At 42.9% G+C, this 24,144-nt stretch overlaps 2 pseudogenes; one reads left to right on the forward strand and one right to left on the reverse strand.

Moving 5' to 3' along the window:
• Nucleotides 1–1,992: 1,992 nt before the first annotated feature.
• Nucleotides 1,993–24,144, forward strand: part of LOC148532167 (carbonic anhydrase 6-like) — a 65,053-nt pseudogene continuing 42,901 nt past the window's right edge.
• Nucleotides 5,291–5,409, reverse strand: LOC148532168 (5S ribosomal RNA; annotated as a pseudogene).

Below are 24,144 nucleotides of genomic sequence, written 5' to 3' on the forward strand. Positions count from 1 at the left end.
CCGGTAGTGGTCCCCCCTGCCCTGTGCAGTGCCCCTTGTGCCCCCAGTAGTATTCCCCTTATATAGTGCCCCAGTAGTACTCCCCCCCTATGCAGTGCCCCCAGTAGTGGTACCCACTATGCGGTGCCCTTTATATAGTGTCCACAGTAGTGGCCCCCCTTGTAGTGCCCCTAGTAGTAATCCCCCCTTGTAGTGCCCCCAGTAGTATTCCTCCCCCCTTGTAGTGCCCCCAGTAGTAAGCCCCCCCTTGTAGTGCCCCCAGTAGTATTCCCCCCCCTGTAGTGCCCCCAGTAGTATTACCCTCTGTAGTGTCCCCAGTAGTATTACCCCCTGTAGTTCCCCCAGTAGTATTACCCCCTGTAGTGTCCCCAGTAGTATTACCCCCTGTAGTGCCCCCAGTAGTATTACCCCCTGTAGTGTGCCCAGTAGTATTACCCCCTGTAGTGTCCCCAGTAGTAATCCCCCCTTGTAGTGCCCCCAGTAGTATTACCCCCTGTAGTGTCCCCAGTAGTATTCCCCCCTAGTAATCCCCCCTTGTAGTGCCCCCAGTAGTATTCCCCCCTAGAAATCCCCCCTTGTAGTGCCCCCGCAGTAGAGACGTAATGAAAATTAAGAAAAAAACACTTACCTGAAACCCGCTCCTGGTCCCGCCGCAGATACCAGCTCCTCCATCCGCCGCTTTGCATTATGGGAGTGACGTCACGTCATGACGTCACTCCCATTACCCACTGCGGGAGCCGGAAGATGTCCGGCTCTGGCAGTGGGAGCAGCAGCAGCCGATGAGAGTCTGTCTGACTCTCATCAGCTGCTAAAGCAAACACACAGCTGCCGGCGCCGGCGGCTGTGTGTTTGTGCTGTGTAGCGCTGACCGAACTCCATCCGGTCAGTGCTACACACGCGGTGCAGCTGTGTCACAGAGACACAGTCTGCATCGCGGCCCGCATGGTACGCAGCTGAGACGCCCTTCACTATGTGGCGCCTTACGCAGCTGCGTACCATGCGTAACGGGAGAACTGGCCCTGTATATTATATATGTGTATACATATAAATGTACTGTATACATTTTGTGATAAATTAATTGGGGGTCGAGATGGTGGTGTGTGTGTGTGTGTGTGTCCATTGAACCCACAAAGAAACTAAAAGGCTTCTCTGCACTTTTCTTCAAAGTAAATTTCTAGTGGTAGGCTTTCTCCACCACTAATGCTTGACAAAAGTCTGTTTTAAGTTTAATAATTAGACCACTTTGCACCATTTTTTTGTCCATGATTCACCTGTTAACCGTAACCTAACACTTCAGCCCTTTCACGTTCCTGCATATATATATATTTTATATTCATTCACAGGTTGTTGTTTTATTTTTATATAAAGCCTGGGCCACTTGCTTGTGTTGCCCCCCAGGCTGAAAGTTGCCAGCCAGCCCCTGCTGCAGCCCAACCCTGACCCTCCGCTGCCAGTACGAGCAGATCGACGGCATTTCACATGTCGATATTGTGAACATGTCGATGTTCTGCACATGCCGACATTTTAACAATGTTGACATTATAACTGTTGACATTTTCACTACATCCCTTGTCGATTATTGTGGCACTTTACCAGAACAATGGCAGTAATGGCATCATGTAGATGCCCGCCCCCCATTCAGTTAATAAACACACACACAAGATACACAGTCCAAAGGGCGTGTTCTGCATGTTGAAAATGTGTGTCTCTATAAAAGCAATTATCAGTTGCAGTAGATTTGTGCCAAGTAGAGAACAATGAGATGTAGTGAATATTTGGGTACATAAAGTGAAAACTTGCAGTAGAGCAATGTTTGCTGGGTAAATTAATAATAACACAGGGCAGGATGATGACACAAACTCTACAAACCAGGCTGACAAAACCTGACAAGCTTGTGTGTGTCAATCAATAAAAACCTCAGGGCAGCTGTGCAGTTCATCTAATCTGTAGTTCCTCTGGTGTAAGATAAAAGCACACTGGGGTGTGGGGAGAGGTGGTAGGCCTGTTTGTGAAGTGGGAGGGTGAATCTGGATTCATAGACTTTTTAAATTATTATTTACACATATACAGAGCTGTAGATTAAAAGGTAGATCACAACTCCTACCAAAGGCACATGCACAGCACCAGCTGTGGGGAAAACCATGGCTCTCAATGTGTACCTGCTACTATCTCTTTGTTTTATAGTCTGTAGATCCCATGTGGTAGAATGGACTTACCAAGGTAAGCAGACAATCCTGAGCTTAACATTATAGGTGTGGGACCTTTGTGAAATGATCTCTTGCACTATTATAATGCTGCAGTAAATGTCAAGATGTGATACATTAAGACAATGTATCTTTCATACACTTTAATAGTGAGTTCATTATGCATTGGAGATGATTTGTAGTAGTAGATCTTATGGGAATCTGGAAAGATGCTTTTATAACTAGACTCACTGGTAGCTCTAATGATCAGGTTATCAATGTATTCTCACATGCTTGGATTTTACATCTTTGATACTTAAAGTATTCTAGTATGCTTGGATAACTAGAATTGTACATGTTTTTATGTATGTTGCTGTAGACTTTGCAGTTTGGTTGGTCATAGGTTTTGCTTAACATGCACTGTACCCTTGTTTCATGCTCTAGTTTAATATATTACTCTCCCCTGTACAAAACTGTATGTAAAAAGTGCACTTTTTGACCAGCTGCTTTTTTCTTCTGTGTTGTGTGCTATTTTTTTGTTATGAAAAAAAAATGTACAAAAATTCATAAGGTTGATTATTATGCCTTATGGTAGAAATACAACATTTACTAATGATATTTTGTACATAGGTTTTGAATTAATTTTTTTTACAATGGACTGTGACCGAAAGCTGCTTGTTTCTATTTTAAGCTAGTTTGACAAATTTCAAGTTGAAACCGTTAAACAATATTGATGCAGATTGGTTAAAACAATACTCACAAGTACATCATTTCAGCCAAAGAAAGTTAATGTAACTATGAATCGGGGGTAGTTAAGGTATTTTTTTTTCTTATGACATTGACTATGGATTTTACACAGAAGGAGAAGTGGATGAAGCAAACTGGGGGAAAAAGTATCCCTTGTGTGCAGCAAAGCACCAGTCTCCTATTGATATCCAAAGGAAGAAAGTTGTTCATAATAAGGAACTTGCACCTCTGGAGTTAGAAGGCTATGATGGACCATTGCTTGGGACTTTCAAGGTGTCCAACAATGGTCACTCAGGTAAGTTGGTGACTTTAACTAGCTTTACATGATATAATAGGGTCTTTTGTAAAAACAAGTAATAAGGGTAGTGAGATGAGTTTAGGCCCCCATACATCAGACGGATCACTGCGATCCAGAGATGGCAGATCGGTGAAATCCAAAATGTTGGATTTCACAGATTTGCCGATCATGATCGTGATTGGCAGATGACTGACATTTTACATGTAGAATTTCACTGATCATGTGACGAATCGCGGAACACCGATATTCGCCGGTCGGCATTTCCAACCGGCGGATCGGTGTTTCCCGATCGCCGCAATCCATCTGATGTATGGGGGCCTTTACATCTTTCTAATGTGTTTGAAATGTGAAGTTTATAAAGTTACATACAAGATTATAACATGTCACTGCTATATTAAATGTATATTTGTAAAAGTAGATTCAGCCTTTGTCTTCCCAGTTGTGTTGACCATGTAAATTTATGATTGGGTGGAGTGTACAATAACTTAGTAACTAGATAACTTATTAAAGGTGCAGGATATTGGGATAATTCAGCATGTTGTACTCCGTATGTAGATGTTGGGTCAGAATGAGTAAATACATCTTAGGGGTCTATGTACTAATAATAGCGGCACTACCACGATTATTATGTATCTATCTCGCCGGGAATATTTACATTTTTAATGAAAATATCCCGGCTATGTACCAAGGGGAGCTTGCAGGGACAGTGGTTGTGGTAACCAATGTCCTTGCTGAGTTATATCCCCAGCATTTAGATTTCTTTCACAGAAATGAAAGACTTCCCGGGGGAAGCTGACACTGCGCATGTGCACAGTGACCGCTTCCGGGGGCTGTGGGGGAGAGAGAAAGATTTCTCTCCTGCACCTGGAGCCCCCATAGGCTTACAGTAGTTTACACCATCTGAAGATGGTGTAAACTACCAGGGCTAAACTCCGAAAAGCTTTGCTTTTTGGAGTTTAATACATAGGGGCTGAACGTAGTCCCCATTGATGATAATGGGGACTACGATCTCCAGCACTAATTAGCACTCCTGCAATGTGCTATTAGTACATAGGAGCAATACATAAATAATGCAGAAACTGCAGTTTCTGCATAAATTTATGTAAATATAAGCTTGATATATAGGCTCCTTAGTCCCTTTTTAATGTCCACTTTACACAGATGTGCAAGTCAACAGTTACTAAGGTGCATGTTTATCACAGGGCCCTATTGCTGGCAAAAAAACAATATTTTCTCAGGTGACTGTTGTTGTACAACTCCTCAATATGCATACCTGCCAATATTGGGCAAATGCTTATCAGATTGGGGTCTATGACCATATTGTAGGTGCAGCCATGCCTCTAGTTGTTGTTGTCACATCTCCAGTGGGTCTTTTTACAAGTGAAACTCCTTTTACAGTATTCTATTGCCAATGTAAGCTTTCTCCAGCTCTGTGAGGTGGGTGAATAACTATTACATCAAATAAAAATGATCAATGTCTCTGCTTGGTCATAAATGGGACCATTAGTCCTTGTCACTGAATAAAGATATTCTTAATCCACAATGTACACTAAAAATAATGGGCCTATGTACTAAGCTTTGGAGAGAGAAAGTGGACAGAGATAAAGTATCAACTAATCGGCTCCTAATTGCATGTTACAGGTGGTGTTTGAAAAATTAGATACACAAAAAGAGAGAAAAAGAAGGGCTAATTGTTGGGGCACTCTTATGTAATATTATTTAGTGTGAGTATAAAATAAAATAACTTTAATTTGGGTATCTTTAAAAATTGCATAGGGACCCATGCTGCACAAACATTTAATAACACATAGACAAATTGATAATTGTAAAATAAGTATTACATTTATAAGATGGTGAAAATATTTGGAAAGAAGGTAACAAATCTCCTGTAGTTTAATATAATCCTTAAATCATTACGATGTGGGTTATATACAGGCAGAAGAGTACCTAATTATCCCCAGACATGTACCAGCACCATGGTAAGTTATGGATCAGAAGGAATAAACAAAGATAGATGAACCTCTTCTGTGTCACCACTGTATCCCAATACACATTATTATTCAACCTACAATACCTGGTATTCCCTGGTGGTCTCCCATCCAAGTACTAACCAAGCCCAATACTGTATAGCTTCCAAGATCAGACGAGATTGGTCGCATACAGTCTGGTATGGTTGCAGGTATGTGAAAATTCGGGGGAAAGGTGAAATGCCCAGGTAAACACAAAAATTAGGTAATTGTAGGACTTCCCAATGGAAGAGTCCACTTTGTTAAATTTGCACAATTCGAGGAAAAGTATTTGCATGGGCATACTTTAATTGATCCGCAATGCATACAACATGGGTGTTAAATCAGTCAGATTTACTCAATGGTATCACGAAAAATAGTATTGTATAATTGTAGATAGTGGTTTCAGCAATTTAATTATATTACTATATACCGTATATTTATACGTAGGTGCTTAAAAACTCCAAAAGGGGTATATTATATACCTAAAAATCCTGGCTGCAATAGGATTGTCTGAAAAATAGCTAACCATTCAGAATGTCAGAGTAAGTAAAACTTGCTATTGTTAACAGATGTTTAAGCGGCTAATAAGAAAATAACAGTGACCATCTTAATCTTGACGCTGAGTGTGTATAATACTCTTTACATTTAAAGGCTATAACATCAGTGGTAATCCGGCATTTACAACGTCTTTTATGCAGATCAGCATGGTAGCATGTAGAGGGTTAAATACCCTTTCAGTCATATCATATGCTAAGCTACACCATGCATATTAAACGTATAGTGAACAAGCTGAGAATCAAATATTCAAAACAAAAAAATATAATTAACAGGCAGCCCATGCACTGTAATATAGTATAATAGCTTAAACTGGCAAGACGGTCAGTAAGCTGCTGCGAATAGATAATCTCGTCTGATCTTGGAAGCTATACAGTATTGGGCTTGATTAGTACTTGGATGGGAGACCGCCAGGGAATACCAGGTATTATAGGTTGAATAATAAGGTGTATTGGGATACAGTGGAGACACAGTAGAGGGTTCATATATCTTTGTTTATTCCTTCTTTCCAAATATTTGTGCCATCTTATAAATGCAATACTTATTTTAAAATTATTAATTTATCTATGTGTTATTAAATGTTTGTGCAGCACGGGTCCCTATGCAATTTTTAAATCTACCCAAATAAGTTATGTAATATTTAGTGTGAGTATAAAATAAAATATAAGTGCCCCAACAATTAGCCCATCTTTTGCTCTCTTTTTTTTTTTTTTTTGTGTATATAATTGTACATTTGTACTATGGGAGCACCACCGACGCTTTACAATAATCTATCAGGATAAAGACGTTATAACTTGGTTGGTTTATATCTACAGGGTATAATAAAACCGGTTCTGTGCGGAATCTCTTCTCCTTTCTCCAGTACAGGTGTTTGAAAAATGACAGGAGCGAGGGTAATTTATCTCTCTCCACTTTCTTTCTCCAAGGCTTAATACAATTGTTGGGAGGCTTCCAGCGAAGTCTTGCATGACTCATACCCGTGTAATACTGTAAATTAATATTTTATAAAACTCCATGTACAGTAGGAATCATAGAAAAGTAGACTTTTATTTTATTTTTTTATTAAAGGTACATTTTATTTCTTAGAAATCAATAGAAAGAGAGAACAAAGGAAGACAGCAGGGAGAGGGGAGTATTACAGCCACAGTATGCTTTTATCCAGAGGGAGGGGGGGGGGTTGGTGGCTGTATGCCGCAGATCCCTCCCATACCTGTTCCCGCTAGCATCATGTTTCCATAGAGATTTTCAGAAAGATGGCACATGCACAGAGCCAAGAAAAGGCGTTGGAACAGTGCCTCTGCTAACTCTTGTGCGGAGCCATCACCAGAAGATGGTGATGGCTCCGCACAAGAGTGTATGAGTGTAGGTAGGGCACCGCACGGGCAGTCACAATGGTTGATCTTGACGATGGACATGGTACTGCATTTAACTTTAAACTTTAAGCCCGTTCTTCATGCGTTTATATTTGGTGTATATTTCTGGAAATTGCAATTGTATTTAAACCTGAATAATCTCTTGTGTTTTTTTATTTTCTTCCAAGGCATAACAGTGTTGGGTTTGTCAATTTGTGACTGCAAATCTAACAATTGAATTGGCCACAAACTTAAACTACAAATCAGATTGTAATAGCACAATTTTTACCCATACAGCAATAAGAACCATTAAAGCCAAAATACATATTCCCTTACTTCCCTTTCAGCATTTTAGTAAGCGCACAAATCTCTTACATCTGTCTACCCTATTGAGTACCTATTAGCCCCACACCCAGTCACCTGCACAGTGTTGCAGTTGTCAACTAATAATAATAATGTTGCAGCACTTTCCCAGTCAGTGCGGCTACACTGGAAGTACGGATGGAGGGTAAGGGGGTTTCAGGTCGATAGAAGAACCTATACAAGCCTTAATCCAGCCATGCAGAGTATATCTTGTTTTGATGTTTGATCATTTGCATCACAACAGGGGGGGCTGCTTACCCGCACCAGGTGTCACTCAGAGGGGTTGACTCAAAGCTGGCTCCTTCTCAGTGACCGGGAGCTGGGCACTGCGCTGTGATGTTGTGCAGCTCCCGGTTACTGAGGAGGAGTCGGCGGGAGTGCTGGGCATGTCCCAGTGTAAGTGTGTGTCATGAGACCATTCCCCTTTTTGGACGAGAACACCTTTAACGCGTACAGAGGGTCTATTTTGCGCATTGGGTGTCACTACTCCAGTGATGCCACTGTGTCTGAATACTCCTGACGCACGTTGAAATTATGAATTTCTGATCGGTGAAGGAAGAGAAGGGGGGAGAAGAGGGTCGCACCAAGAAAATATCTATACAAAATCACCCTATTTTAGATATCGCATTGATACTCAAATTTTATCAATACTTATTCTTGTAGGGGTGCTACTCCAGGACAGATCAATATTCACATAAAAAAATGAAAACAAAGAATCCCATATGAGTGCACATTGTCTTGCAATCTATTAAATTAAAACCTAACCTTTATTATTGTTGTTCACTACAGTGGTTACTTAAAACACAGCAAAATAAAGAACAAAAAAAAAAAAAAAAAAATACTCATTAAAATAATCTAAAATCTACAGTTGTGCTCAATCCAGTGTCATTTATACACGTAATAGTGTTATCGCGTATGTGTCCAAGTCTGTATCAATTAAATACAAAGTGACATACCCACTGATGTCTCAATCTTCAATAATAGTCTTTGAATATATAGTGAATTAGATGCCTATGGAATATTTATTTATTTTTTAAATCTTTTTATTAATTCTGAAGCACAAGTATCAGATATGCTGGGCATACACTGCCAGATAAAATGTCTGTCAGACCGACAGACATTTTATCTGGCTGGCTGCCAGCTGCAGATGTCCGCGGCATACACTGTGAGAGAAATCTCAGTGTATAGCCCGACATCCGCGCTCCGCCCCCGGGGGAGGAGACATTTCCCTGTTCCTTCCATAGGAAGGAACACAGGAAATGTCTGTCTGTCGGCCGCGCTGGGCATACACTGCCCGATGCGGCCGACAGTTTCCCGGGTAAATATCGCATCGGACGGGCATGCTGGACAATCCAGCATGCCCGACCGAGCAATATTTAACCCTCGGTCGCCCGCATACACGCTGCAATTATCGCGGCGATCCGCCGATATCGGGCAGATCGTCCCGATAATTGCAGAGTGTATGGCCAGCATAAGTAAAACTGTCAACAATTTTGCAAGGCATACAAAAACAAATATACAGCCACGACACAATGAATGAGTTACATTGACAAAGTACAACAATAGAGCTTGATACAGTATGTACAGTACAGCAACATTCGGTTTGTAGTACAGAAGATAAAAAGGGACAAAAGTATAAATTAAAGGTACTGCAGACGAACAGTACCAGAGCAGAAGTGCTTCAGAATAACGCTTTTTCTTAATTTTCTCAACCAATGAACTAACCTAGTGTGCCAGGGATTACACCGACACACCAGATAAATTAAAACAATTCAAACTGGATGCACCAGAGATCACGTTTTCATACCAGAACAATCTAAACAGTGTGGGTTGATTGGTATAAATTATCCCAGAAGTGTACAAAAACATAACAAAAAGATGTTGAAAACACCAAATGCAATATATAGGCTAAGAATATCAATGTACTGTAACAGTGTGGAATTAAGATGTGTATTTGTAAGCCTCAGTACTGTATATCATGCTGTCGTAATCGTCTCAGTCAATTAACTAACATAAAACACCAGGGATAATGTTGGTTCCCCAAGATAACCTAAGTGGCTCGCATAGTGACCAATAGTAATGATAGGGAGGCATCTACTAATCACTTTGAAGTGGGAAATACTAATTATTTAGAGATAGAAATGTGTCCCCATTAAATTATAGAGTCAGAAAGGCGGAATAATATATGTGACCCTGAAAGCAGTAATAAAGACATCAAGTAAACACTTATGTAATAAAACCTAGGAGGCCAGCGAAAAGGTATAAAGTTAGCTCTGTAATGATTTGCCTTTCCTTTCTGGTATATAAACACACAGCAGTCCTATGGGTAAAGGAGAGATTATAATGTAGGTACCAATAAAACAAAACTTGTAATCGCTGTGTATCCTCCAGTTGGATAAAGAATGGGCAGTGTACAGTAGGTATGTACCCAAATCAATATGTGGAGCTTGATTTTCAAGAAGGGAGTCAGGATTTGCCGCAAGACTAAAATATTCAACCCAGTGGGCAGATGATGCAGGGGCAGTAATAGAGACAGTAGTCTAAGAAATATGCGTAGGCATAGGGCCAACAGCCTCAGTTCTAAGGCTAGAATAGGTTGGGTCCCCAATCTCAAAATCACTTTGTAACTGAATTTGAGTAGTCTGAGAGGAAGCCAGGTCATTCATAACAATAGTCACTGTCTAAAAGAGACATCAAACGATTAAATCTGCTTTCTATGTAGGGTAATAAGATCTTTGATAACTCGAGCGCCAACTGAGTGGCGAGAGCTTCAGTGTCAGACACTGAGTACATGACCTTCACCGCTGGTGAGACAGAGGAGAGGGAAGTTAGTGAGGGGCTCATGTCCAATTCAGAATTCCCATACATGAACATATTACAAAATGCAGTGTAACATATATAACACTATAGATACAGCTGTATAACGGAAGTGAATATATACAGTATACCAGAAATATACATCAATAGGTATCAGTGATGTACAGGTGCAATGAAAATTTGTATAAGATGCTATGTCAAATAAATTTTACTATACAGAATAGTTGCAGATATAGAAAGCGCAGAAATATTTAGTCAGCAGCAGTCACCACTAACAGCTTCAGCACCAGTATACTAAAACAAGGAAGAGGGACAACAGAACAAATAGCCACCATCACTGCACCAGCATCCCTAAGACAATCCACTTCTAATAATTTCCAGTTAGTGTCCAGAGCAGAGGATCAGTGAATATGAGGGTGCAGATAGAGACACGAATGTCAGCTCCAATGTACCAAAAGACGCAGCGCCTCACCTAACAAGAGTCCCAGGGACAAGATGATCGGCACCTGTAGTCCGGCCCTGGTCTTTGATAGGAGCCAGGTATCCAGCCGAATTCCGATGATATGTCCCTGGCAGGGTCAGGAGAAAAAGCACCACTTTGCTCTATGGCAATGATTTGGCAGGGGGACACAGGGAGGAATGCTAAGCTCAGTGGAAGATCAGCGAAGGCAGCAGTATAAAGTAGAAAAGTGCAAGTATTTATCCTAGTCCACCCCTACAGAGGTCAGGTCACTGCAGATAAATCAACTATCCCAGACAGGAAGAGATACAGGAGTCTTTGGCAGTGACGCAGTCAGTGATTTCAAAGAAAACGGGAGCTTCACAGGTCAAACTACGGGACCCGGGTCCTGTGGCAATGGGAGGAATTGTCACGCGAGGTCCCCAGATGCACCTCGTCAGAAATAGCTGCAGACAGGAATCAATACAGCTATCGGGGGTCCATAGGCAAGGGTGAGTATAAAGTTGCAATGACTGGAGAGGCAGAAGAATTTCTCACTCTCTCAATTTTCGTGCCCTAAAAAATAGCTGCGGGCGGTCATGTGCGCCTGAAACTATGCAGGCTCGACTCCAGTGGATAGTAAGTGGCTCCAGACCCGATACCTGGATTAAAATCTGCACCAATGTTTAGGTGTAGTAGTTCTCAGCTGTTTAGAGTAATTACTGGGGTAAATATGCACTTGAAGAGCTGATTTAACAGGGGCAGGAGCCCATATAAAAAGCGGCCACTCTGGGTGCCCTGCCCACCGGAAGTCCGGAATATTTATTATAAGGCAATTTATTTGATGATTTTAATTTTTGCTCAGTGTAACCTGTTGAGACCTATATCACTTCAATAAAAACATGATATGCTCTTCAATGTTACAAAGTTATTGGTAAAGTGATAATTTTAACACTAAGGGCTTTATTTATTAACATTATTTTTACTAAAATAAAGTGAAAAAGGGTGTTTTCACACCATTTTCACATTATTTTAGTATCACCAAAAGTTACTAAAGGGCAATTGGAGTAGAATTCGTAAAATTCTACTCCAAACCCTAATTATCACTTATTTTTAGTAAGCAGATTGCATTTCCCCTAATTGTAATAGGAAATGTGATCTGGCCAAAGTTACTAAAAATAAATTGTGAAAAAATACCAGGGGAAAGCCCTGTGATAATAACTCCACCTGGAGGTGGCATTATCCAAGGTCTTCCACGGTTACCGGACTTCTGCTCTAACAGGCAGAGCAGAGCCCGGAGCCAGCCCCAGTGATCAGCTCTGTGGTCTAAACAGACCACATGCTGATACACTGGAAAGAAAAAAATGTAGTTAAAAAAAAAACAACTTACCAGAGAGTGGGGCTCCGGTGATGTCCTCCCTCCGGTCAGCTGGTCTCCCATCTTGCACTGGGACCCAGTCATCAGCTGACCGGGTCCCAGTGCAGGATGGGATGTCAGCTGACTGGAGCCAAGGATGACATCATCGGAGCACCGATCACCGGAGGTAAGTGTAATAAAGGGAGGGGGATTCGGGGGGGAGAGGAAGGGTCATGGGGGGTGCGATGGCGGGGCTTAGCGGCCGGTCGGCGCATGCACAGGCACTTGTCAAAGGTATTTTTTGCAAAAATACCATAAGTGTGCGGAGGGGATTCGCAGTTACAAACAAACGAATTCAGTCGGTAATATATCACAGTACAATCTGCATTCAAAATGCGAATTGTAGTAAATAGAGCCCTAAATAACCATGCTTCCAAATATAGGACAAACTTATGGTATTTTAATAACTCATGTGTACCACAATAGTCAGGTGATATATAGGTCTCAGGTTGTACATATATTTCATTAAGTGTCTTCAGTTTTTATTTCACTTACATAGCATTCAAAATATTCATTTGATTTACTTTGATCAGATTGTTTAATTGGTTCTGTTTTCACATTTATAACTCCCATACAACACTGACACAGCTCCTTATCGTCCTTTCACTATGGGGCTGTTAGGATAGACAGTAAAGATAAGCAGCTGACTGCTAATACACTTTCTCTCACGGAGCTGTCAGCGTGCCTATCACTCGAACTGTTGGCATGAGCAGCAAGGTAATAACTGCTCGTATTCTTTTCAATACTAACAAAACACAGAACTTAATGGTTTCCTCCTGGAACTCCTTAATGTTGTTCTGACAAAGAACTACTTCACTTTCAATGAGAAGTTCTATCTACAAGTGTGGGGAACCACTATGGGGACTACATGTGCCCCTACATACGCCAACCTATATTTAGGTTGGTGGCAATGTGAGGTAGTATTTACAGAGGACAACTTAATATACACAGAAAATGTGTTAATGTGGTTGAGGTACATAGATGATGTACTCATAATTTGGGAACTGGAACAAGAGACCCTAGAGGAGTTCATAAACAAGCTGAACATTAATGCATTGAATCTGAAGTTGACAGCTGAGGTGGATCCAGTTAAGGTTATTTTTTTTGGATTTAACAATCCAGATCAATGAAGAAGGTAAATTAATAACATATCTACAGAAAACAGACTGCTACAAATAAGCATTTTGCATCACCAGAGTTCTCATTTTCTAGCCACAAAGAAAAGTGTCCCAAAGGGAGAATTTCTAAGAATGAGACAATTGTACTGAGGATGAAGCATTTGATAGAAGAGCCAAAGAACTTGGCGAGAGTTTAAGAGGATATAGTAATACCACTACAAAAAAAGAGCACATCATAATGCAAAAATGACCAACAGAGACCTCTTGATCTTCCCAAACAAGATGAATAAGTCTCAACCCATTCGGTTTATTGGGACTTTTTGTAACCAGTGGAGTGAGATCAAGAATGCATCACAAAAATATTGGCATGTCTTACAAACAGACGAAGATTTGGCTCAGATTATTGGGAATAATGTACACATCAGTTGGAGAAGATCCAAAATGTAAAGGATCATTTCATGAGAAGCCACTTTGTGAGAAACAATAAAAGCAATTAAGATCAGAGGTACTTACAAATGTGGACACTGTAGAGCATGTACATTTATCAATAAGAAAGAAAGCGTAATAGACAAATTTGGTAAGGCGTGGGAAATCAGAGATTTCATTAACTGCTCCACACATGGGGTGATATATTGCCTCATATGTCCTCGCCAGAAATTGTATATAGGAATGACGAAGTGCCAATTAAAGACAAGCATATTGGAACATTTCTATAACATTAACAATGCGAGGAGGGACACTGAGAGAATGAAAACTCTTACCACTGTCTCCAAACACTTTTTATACCATTGTCACATTGTCCCGGACACTGGTCATCACTTACCGGGTCCGGCAGCACTGATTCCCTAATGGGCAGCGGGTGGGGAGAATGGGATTCTGCAATTTCTATCGCCAGTTCATCAAAAACTACTCAACCATAGCAGCCCCAATCACTGCACTCACCAAGAAAGGACAAAATACCCGGAGATGGTCTCACGTAGCTGAAGAGGCCTTTGTTCTATTAAAACAGTGCTTCATGTCAGCTCCTATTCTAAGACAATCTGACTGCAATCTGCCTTTCTTCTTGGAAGTGGACGCTTCCACGGTTCGAGTTGGGGCTGTACTGTCACAAAAGGATAAACAGAGCAAGTGGTACTCCTGTGGGTTCTTTTCCCGTAAGTTTTCTGCTCCAGAGAAGTATGCAGTTGGGGATAAGGAGTTACTAGCTATTAAGCTGGCGTTGCAAGAGTGGAGATATCTGACGGAGGGGGCAAAATATCTGGTGACAGTTTACACAGATCACAAGAACCTCACTTATCTCAAGACTGCTCATTGTCTCAATTATCGCCAGTCCAGGTGGCCGCTGTTTTTTGACCGTTTTAAACTGGTTGTTACCTATCGTCCAAGTTGCAAGAATGTCAAATCTAATGCCCTGTCTCAAGCATTCAATTCTGCCCAGGAAGATTAAGTAAAGGAAGACGACAAATTTTAAATCCGGGGTGCTTTGCTGCAGTTACTAAGGTCAAGATCCCGCCAGGGAAAACATTTCTAGCACCTGAACTCCGATCTAAGGGCCTGATTCAGACACACTCGTATATACAGGACCAGCGATCACAGTAATTAGCCATTAAATGCGGCAGTAGGGCCATCCTGCCTGAGCTGAATGCTTTTATTTTAGATGTGTGCTCCATTCCAGAGTATTAGAGCAAGTTCGGGAGCCTGGGGTAGCAGCAGAAGAACATAGCACTGCCCTGGACATATATGTACATATTGGGCTCTATAGCAGTGCATCCCTAACAGTGCATGTTTTCCAGATCTCCTAGTTGGTGCACAGGTGTATTTATTACTGGCTGATACATGTTAAAAGATCCACAGGTGGTGCTAATTATTTAATTTATGATACTGAGAAGAACATGCAGCGCTAGTAAAATGCCATTATATTACTATTTCTGTTGTGGTTATGGTGTGGGCTGGGGAGGGAGGTTTCCAGGCTGACGTAAACCCCCCCCCCCCTGCGTTTGCCTATGGAGTCTGTGTCGACGGTATTCACCAGGGACCCTCGCAAAAAGGTATGGACTTGGCTGTGTCCGACACACAGGTCGCGGCCCTCGGGTAAGGTTTCCCTGTACAGGTTCTGGTGTACTTAGTTGGAGTGCAGAAGATATTAGTGTAGTCGACAAGCCGGGTCAGAACCAAACAGACGAGATGGTACCAGGCGTAATCGGGTCACAGGGAATAGCCGAGGTAAGAACCAGATAATCAGGATATGCACAGGAACGCTGGGGTATGGAATGGAGGGTATGGAATGGAAAAGAGGCAGAACTGGATGACCTGTCAAACATGCCTTAAGTACCTGCAGGGGCGTAGGGTGAGTGGTACCAGTGGAGCGCAAGCTCCAGGCGCCGAAGGTGCATGAAGGCGCCGCCCGCTGTGTACCCGGCAGCTGTCTAAGCTAACAGCCTGCCGGGCAGAGGCAGGCTGGGCCGGGGAGCAGAGTGCCATGTGCCCCCCGGGCTGCGGGCAGTCTGTGTCTGACACAGCTGTACCGCACGTGTAGCGCTGACCGGATGGAGTTCGGTCAGCATTACACAGTGACTGACAAACACAGCCACCGGCGCCGGCAGCAGTGTGGTTGTTTTAATTAGCAGCCAATGAGAGTCTGTCAGACTCTCATTGACTGCTACTGCGCCCACTGCCGGAGCCGCTCCATCTTCCAGCTCCTGCAGTGGGTAATGGGAGAGATGTCATGACGTGTCTCCCATAATGCAGAGCGGGCCGGCCTGGGAGGATGGACAGGCGGATGGCGGCGGGAGCGGTGATTCAGGTTAGTGGGTTTTTTCATTATTACGTGTGTCTACTGGTGGCACTACAAGGGGGAGACCACTACTGGGGGCTCTATATAAAGGGCAATACTGGGGGTATGGCATGGGGGGGCTACAACTGGGGCCACTATTTAATGGGCACTGCATAAGGGTTACCTCGATTAGGGGCACTGCATGGGGGGGCTGCTACTGGGGGCACTATATAAGGGGCACTGCATAGGGAGTACCACTACTGGAGGCACTATATAAAGGGGATTACTACTGGGGACAGGGGGGCACTGCACAGGGGGGACCTCTACTGGCGGCACTGTATAAGGGGCACTGCATAGTAAGGGGGGATCACTACTTGGTGCACTACTGGAGGCCTGCATAAGGGGGTCCTCTCCTGGGGCACAGGGGGCACTGCATATGGGCACCACTACAAGGCTGCCCCCAATCTTTATTTTTACTTCACATTAATCCCATATGGACCCGCCTCCTCCCTGGAACACTTGAGTGAGGGGGGCGCCGTAGCACGCACGTGCTCCGGGCACCCTGGCTACACGCTACTCTTAAGATTATGAGTACTTGCATCCACCTATTACAAGCAATCAGTGTGATTGACATTTTTATCAGGTGCCATATAAAGGATAATAATAATAATAAATAATAATAATATGCCTCTAAGTCACAATATTGAAACAAATTATCCTAATACAGTGGAGCATATTGTCTCAAGATTTCAGTGTGAACTGAAACTAGAATGAACTCAAATCATCATCTGATTATAGTGCCCTTGTAAGTACAAATCCTTATAACAGTAAATAGCCAACTTGTATTACTGCATATATCCATAACTCTATACACTATAATTTCTATACCTCTATAAATTTATCTACCCCACAAGGATTATCTATTATTTAAATATAACGAACATATTTGTCCATTTTATGTTCTTCCCCTGAGATTTTGTATCCAACCCACACTGTATAACACACTGTATCCGTGTTGGAAATTAGAAGCTGAACTGCCACATGTTAGTGCCGCCCACTGTCACTTAGATTAGTCAGCCAGCTAGCTGGATGCAACCTTTTGGCCTTAACTAGATGAAGCAAATAATATTGTGAGGTGGTCAAAATTGATTGGAAATTACTGGAAATAAATGTTATTGATGTTAATTATACTGTAGGAACAGAAACAGGCCAATTTTATGTGATTTTTAGCTGTTTTTATGGTTTAAGAAAAAAATCCACAACCATAACACGAAAACAAAACATCAAGGAAATAAATCCAAAACCAGATTCAGATCCAAAACCAGGGGAGATCCAGATCCAAAACCAAAACACGAGGGTCGGCGCACATCTCTAGTTATTACCTTGCTGTTCATGCCAACAGCCCGGGTGATAAGCCAACAAGAGGGGAATAAATAATGTGCAATTGTTTGTGTTTACTTCTCACACTGACAGCTCCATGAGAGAAAGTCAGCTGCTTATCTTTACTGTCTATATACCAACAGCCCCGTAGTGAAAGGACAATATATGGAGCTGTGTCAGTGTTGTATGGGAGTTATAAATGTGAAAACAGCACTTCTAATTAAACAATCTGATAGCATTCAAAATATTGATTTGATTTACATCTATGTAAGTGAAATAAACTCTGAAGACACTTAATGATATATATGTACAACATGAGACCTATATATCACCTGACTATTGTGGTATGCATGAGTTAGTAAAATACCATAAGTTTGTCCTATTTTTAGATGTATGGTGATGGATGGGCCTATTTATCATACCTAAAAAACTGATGGAGGTAATTAGGTTTAGAACTCGCATGGAGTTCTACCTAATTACCAGAGGAATTCATCATTCCTCCTCCCCATAACTATCTATCATTTTTGCAATTACAGCTTTTCGGGAAATAGTTTTCCCTCTCTACACTACCTTACCGCAGCTGCAATCTATGCTGCGCATGCGCTGTTACATCCGTAAAACCAGTGCATGTGCAGCACTGCCTACAGCTGCGGTAATGTTTGTGTGTCCCCCCCAACCCCTCCTCCCCCTCCGCATACCAGCCCCCTGTCCCCGACTTACCTGGCCACTGCAGCGCCTCTGGCTCCGGAGGCTGCTCTGACACGTGTTCTCCCAGCAGACCACAGTACAGTTTAGGGAAAAAAAGTGTTTTTTTTTTTTAAACTTTATTGTGTTCTGCTGGGAGAACACGTGTCAGAGCAGCTTCCGGAGCCAGACGATGGACCTGAGCGCCGGAGGGAGAAGCCGGGGGACCTGCACATGCTGGCAAGTTTTACCTGCTATTCGCCACCTCACAGTGGCGGATAGTAACTCCATCAAATTCCGGAAATACATAATTTTCGGAATTTGATGAATACCTTAATTTCCATATCCCCATACTAATGTATGGGGAGTGTGGAAATTAACGCAGACTGACTTAACACAGGAGATATCACTGATATCTCCTGTGTTAAGTCTCTTCATGAATACTAAAATAATGTTAATTAAGGAAAATAGCCTTAAAAATGTTATTTTAGTGTTGATGAATATGCCCCTTATTGTTAAAATTATCACTTTACCAATAAACTTTGTAACATTGAAGAGCATATCATGTTTTTATTGAAGTGATATAGGTCTCAATGGGTTACACTGAGCAAAATTAAAATATCAAATTGCCTTAAAATAAATAATCCATAGGCATCTAATTCACTATATATTCAAAGATTATTATTATTATTAATAATAAAGATTGAGACATCAGTGGGTATGTCTCTTTGTATTTAATTGATAGACTTGGACACACATACGCGATAACACTATTGCGTGTATAAATGACACTGGATTGAGCACGACTGTAGAGTTTAGATTGTTTTAATGAGTATTTTTTTTGTATAAAAGTGGACAACAATAATAAAGGTAATGTTTTAATTTAATAGACTGCAAGACAATGAGCACTTGTATGGGATTCTTTGTTTGCCTTTTTTAATTGTGCACCGTGAAATATTAACTCAAGATCCAAAATAGTACAATGGGCCTGATTCATGTTTCTACGCAATTGCGATTCCTAAGCTACGGAACTGCTAATGTTTGCAAGTGAAGCTGATGCTAAATGTAAAAAGACTCCCACCGAAGCTATCACAAAATAATTTGCAATTGCTATACCCATCAATGAGACCAATGGCTACACAGACTGGACAAGGCAGTAACGACGCAGGTGCCATGTTTTTGCAAGGACGAGCTTGCAGCTGACGGCAAATACACACCCCAAAAACTGCCATGACCACTCCCCATTAACGTCTCCAAACTGTCCCTTTCTGTCAATCACACTGCGATTACATCCTCACTACAAGTAACATCGCTAAGGTACTTTGCCGCGTGTGATCACGGTGCATGTGCAGTCGCCTGATCGCTCGGTTGCGTGAACATCGGCATTGTGCACAAACATGAATTGGGCCCAATATCTCTTAATAAGTGATCCCAAAATATGAATATTTAGATTTTTTGAAAGTGCATAAATGCATTTTTTTATCCAATTCACCCAAACATAGGGAAGCCCACTGCTGCCTTCTCATCTCCGTAGATATCGCTTACTTGCGTACTTAGCGGTAACATCGACGCACATCAAGCAGCCATCTTGCCCTTGCAGTAGGTCTGCCTAGCCGCAAACACTGCAGCTCTCCCCACCTGCACAGCAACAGACTGACTTACGCAGAGGCAAATTGCAAGTGGGTCATATGTAAGTGACCACTCTCTGCGGGTTCCAAGTGTCAAATTTGTTGACCAAGGCTATTTTACACATGATCAACTGTAGTTATTCAAATGAATAAAATTAGTACCTGTGCCTTTTTTACTGCCCTATTTCATGCCCAAAACCTTCTTTTGGAAGACAAAATACAATTGAAATTTGTGCATGGGACACAATTTTTAGTTTATACAATGTGAACTTGGTGATCTAACTTGATTGTTTTAATATAACGGTCTAAATAAGAAGCTGGAACATGAATAAGAGAACTTCAGCCTCGTGATAGGAGTTTGTATTAACTAAGAACCTGCTTCTCAATCTGTCATGAGCACAAAGACTGTTACAAGTAACAGTGAGGCAACAGGTGCTTCCATTGAGTTGGGAAGAGATATACTGTATACAGCGGTATGAGGACCTGATTCAGCAGTGCACTCCCGTTGTTTGGGAATCTGCGCAGGACCAATTCTGCGAGTACGCAGACTGGGTCCTAACTCGCTCTCAGACTGTTAGTGATTGACAGTCTGCTGCCGTTTGTGGGAGGGGACAGTGATAATCTTTGTTTCCCAAATCTGAGGCGTGTCACCGCCGTTGCGGGGGAGGGAAGAAGTTGGATTTCTGGGCTCTTCCTCTAAACTGCGGCAGCTGGCTACAGGACCCCATGGGTCACCGCAGCCGGCCGATGTTACGCAGATTATCCACAGTTTTTATATAATTTCTTGTAAGGAGGAATGGCAATGCCTCCTTACATTAGACTACGCCACTTGGCAGTACTCTGGCCCAGTGACGTCCCTCCCTACATTGTCACCTGGTTCGGGAGGGACGTTGTTTGCCCGCTGCAAAGCTGTGCGGTGCCAAAAGGGGCGTGGCCTCACGGCTGAACCCCTGTGGTCCCATTATCACTGGGAGGCAGGGGGAAGGGGGGGGGTGCTGTGCCGGCCAGCTCCCTTAGTGTCAGGAGCCAAGTGCTGCACTTAATTATACAGTGCAGCACCCGACTCCTGTCACTGAGGGAGAACCTGCACCTTGGTGTCACCCGTCGGGTGACGCCGGGGTGTGGTCCGCACCCCCGTTGTGATGCCACTGCCCGGCCAGGCTCTCTACGGTGAAGCTCCCACCGGTACCATGACATTCTTTTAATAGCAACTGCGCAGTTGCAGATTGAATTTATTTAAAGAAATACAAAAAAAATTAATTGCACTGATTGTAATGTCTAACGGTGTTGGCCCAAAAAAATACAGTAAAACATAGTTAAGCCCTTGTTTCTTTGCCTCTCTGGACCTTTGAATATAAAAGTAACAAAACAGTTAAATTTTGCTTCAGATTATAATCCATCAAATCCTACTAATCGGTAGTATGCACTTCACCTTGACGTAGTGCCAGTATCACAACTTTTGTCTAGCCTCCATTTCTCCCAACACAGCACCTAGTAATGTCTTGCATAGTTCATTAGCGCCCTCTCCTGCACATCTTGCAAACTGTTGAATTGGAGATTACAATTGTGTTCAAACTTCATATCTTTAATGAAGCTTTTATTCTTCTGAGGAGTAACACAATAGAGTATTAGAAGCACTTCTGCATAATGTTCTCATGCAAGTTGGTTGATGGAATAAAACCGGGTGCTTACTACTTACAGCGGGGAGGCACTCGGAACTCGGAACACAAGTATTCAGCTGCCGGCTTCACCTCTTCCTTCTCCTTCTGCACACAATTCAGTATTGGTATCTTATGGGAAGATTATTTTAATGTTTGTCCTTCATATAGCATGTGTCTATTGCACACCCAGTAGGCTGTGTAGAGCGCTTTCTGGGCAAAGGTAATCTCCCCCAAGTGTGCCTGAGTAAAAATATATATGCTAAAATTATCCAAATATTGCGACCCACCACCTGTGATCTGGACCCTGCCTCAACCAAGCTTCTCATAGGGTGTATGGACATGATTTCCCTGTAATTGCAAAAATGGTTCAATGCTTTTGGCAGACAGGCATTTTTCCAGAACCACTAGAGCAGTCCCTTACCTCCTGGTGTTGAGACACATCAGAGGCTGCTGCAGGTGAAGATCTCGTCTAACGTTTCCTCACTAAGGCGGCCAGGGCCATATCGTCTGTTGCAGGGGACGGGTGGTAAGACGCACTACAGCGCACTAGTCAACATCTTGCTACCTTGTAGTTCAGCGTACCCGGGCGTCAACATCGCAGTTTAGGGGAGATGAGGCAATCCCCCGGCCGCTCCTCCCCTCCGGATTCCGGGGTCTGGTTTGCTATAAATTGACCACCTCGTGTGTGAGACGTGCGCAATTTAGCGTTGGTCTATCCACAGCTGTAGCATTTGGTCTCGGAGGTTTGGTCTGTCTCTCTATATACATCCTGCCTTGGGTTTGGCATATAGCTCACTCTATATCCTACCATCCCCCTCCGGGGGCCGGTCAGTTGATCCAGAGTCCATATTGCTGTAGCAATTGTGCGTCTTTTTTGCATTGTATGTGACTATGCTAGCTGCTGTATGTACACTGTCTGGTACATCTATTACTGTTTCTCTTTATCCCTCTGAGGATAGGGTGTGTCATTGATAGAAAGTCACATTGCATTTAGACATGCATACCTTATACCATTTATACATTATTATGTCTGAAGGTAAAGATGAGGATGGGAGATATATATCTGGTACACCTGCACCAACACCGGAGCCGTCTTGGATGGCCATCACACCTGTGGTTCTATCCTATTTAATAGGCAGGGCCAGGGAGGTAAGTGCTCCAGCTGCGGTGGTGCCTCAGGCTATGGGGTACCCACAGCATGTACATCCTATGTGCTTGTCCCCCATGAATCCCTATTGGGTTTATGCGGCTGCTTACTCTAGCCAGAGTACACTACCATCTTCAGCCTCTCCGCAGGTGGAAAGACCAGTGGTAGTAAAGAAGCAGGGGCATAAAAGACATTCTCGTCAGGTGTTGCCTCAGTAGTCTGGCTCAACCTGCTCGTCAGACGATGATTCTCAGAGTTCTGGGTCAGTCTCAGTAAAGGAGAATACTCAATCCCTTGTGGATGTTCTCTCTCTAGTAAGAGTGTTAAGGTCTGTCCTCAATATTGAGGAGGTTGCGCTGACATCTAAGGAGGTGGTCTTTAGACGTCAAGCAGTGTCTAAGGATTATTTCCTGCAATTGGGGCAGTTGACAAATCTCATGTCTGAGGCATGGGTACTTACTCCTAGCTAGCATTTCATGCCACAAGGAATGTAACCTCTCGGTTTCCATTCACACCAGGAGCGTGTAATAAATGGGAAATTCCCCCAACGATAGACGCTCATGTCACAAGATTAATCAGGAGCGCTATGTTGCCTATTCCTGCAGCATCCTTTTTAAAGGAGGTTACAGATAGAAGGCTTGATAGTGAAAACATTTGATTTCAGATGACTATCTGGGGCCATTACCAGGCCGGCCATGGCTGTAGTTTGGGTGGCCAAGGCTATGGGACAATTGGACGAAGTCTCTAGGGGAGACTATAGTTGATCCAACAAAAGAGCAGCAGTCTCTTCTGGGCCAGATGCAGGAAGCGGCTATGTATTTGGGGGAAGCTGGTATTGACGCAGGCATCCTGGTGTCTAGGGTCTCGGCTAACTCAGTGGCAGCCCGGAGAGCCCTTTGGCTAAAGACCTGGCAGGTAGATCCAGGATCTAAAAAGGCTCTAAAATATTTGCCTTTCACAGTCAAAGTACTGTTTGGACCAGGATTAGAGGACCCAATGACCTTGTTGGCAACACCCAGGTCTGCTGAATTACCATCTACGTCTGCTTTTAAAAGGCAGTAGTTGTCTCGGTCCTTTCAGCCACACAATAGGACAAAAAAACAGTCTTTGGCCAGACAGGGTCAGTCTCGTAGAATGCAGCCCAAGAGATCTTGGTCAACCAAGCGCCCGGCCTCCAAGCCAGGCGGTAACCCTACTGTCTGATGGGGTGGGCCTCCCCCCTGGAGGATGTCGGGGTCGGAGGCCAACTGTTACAGTTCTCCCAGGCCTGGCAGCAGACAACTATGGATGCTTGGGTATGAGAGCTGGACTCTCAGGGTTATGCCATTACATTCCGAAGGCATCCCCCTCCAGAGGTTTGTTCTTATAAACCTTCCTGCAGACTCGGTCAGAGTGTCGGCCTACCGGGAATCTGTGGGGGCCCTTCTGGACTCGGAAGCCATAGTTGCCAGTTCCTGTGACACAACAGGGAAAGGGTTATTACTCAAATTTATTTTTTCTTATAAAACCCAATGGGTCGCACCGCCCTATTCTGAATCTAAAATCTTTCAACAGATTTGTCAGGGTGCCAAAG

This window comes from Taudactylus pleione, unplaced genomic scaffold (assembly GCF_031769625.1).
Source record: "Taudactylus pleione unplaced genomic scaffold, aTauple2 ptg000082l, whole genome shotgun sequence".
NCBI classification, from domain to species: Eukaryota; Metazoa; Chordata; class Amphibia; order Anura; family Myobatrachidae; genus Taudactylus; species Taudactylus pleione.